Raw genomic sequence first — 563 nt, forward strand, 5'->3', positions numbered from 1 at the left:
AAGACACCCAACAGAAATGACCAAAATATTTGGACAGATATCTCACAAAAGAAGATATATAGCCTGGGCGCAGTGGCTCACACCTGTAATCCCAGCACTTTGGGAGGCTGAGGCAAAAGGATCACTTGAGGCCAGGAGTTCGAGGCTGCAGTGAGCTATGATCACACCACTTCACTCCAGCCTAGGCAACAAAGTAATACTCCATCTCTAAAAATAAAAATAAAAATAGATTTTTCATCCTTCAGTTTCTTAATGTAAAAAAAAAAAAGAAGATATGTAAATGGCCATAGTAGTTGAAAATGTGTCCAGCATATTTGTCACAATGGAAATGTAAAATTAAACCACAATGAAATACCATTACACACCCCAGAATGGCTAAAATTCAGAAGACCATTTACACCAAATGGTGGCAACATTGTGGAGCAATTGGAACTCTCCTACACTATGGTAGGAATGCAAAGGGAAAAGATCTGACAGTTCTTTTTAAAACCAGACATGGTTAGTAATTCTGCTCCTAAGTATTTATGTGGTTTTTATTTTTCAAATTTTTTTTTTTTTTTTTT

The sequence above is a fragment of the Cebus imitator genome, unplaced genomic scaffold (genome assembly GCF_001604975.1).
Source record: "Cebus imitator isolate Cc_AM_T3 unplaced genomic scaffold, Cebus_imitator-1.0 Scaffold540, whole genome shotgun sequence".
Classification (NCBI taxonomy): domain Eukaryota; kingdom Metazoa; phylum Chordata; class Mammalia; order Primates; family Cebidae; genus Cebus; species Cebus imitator.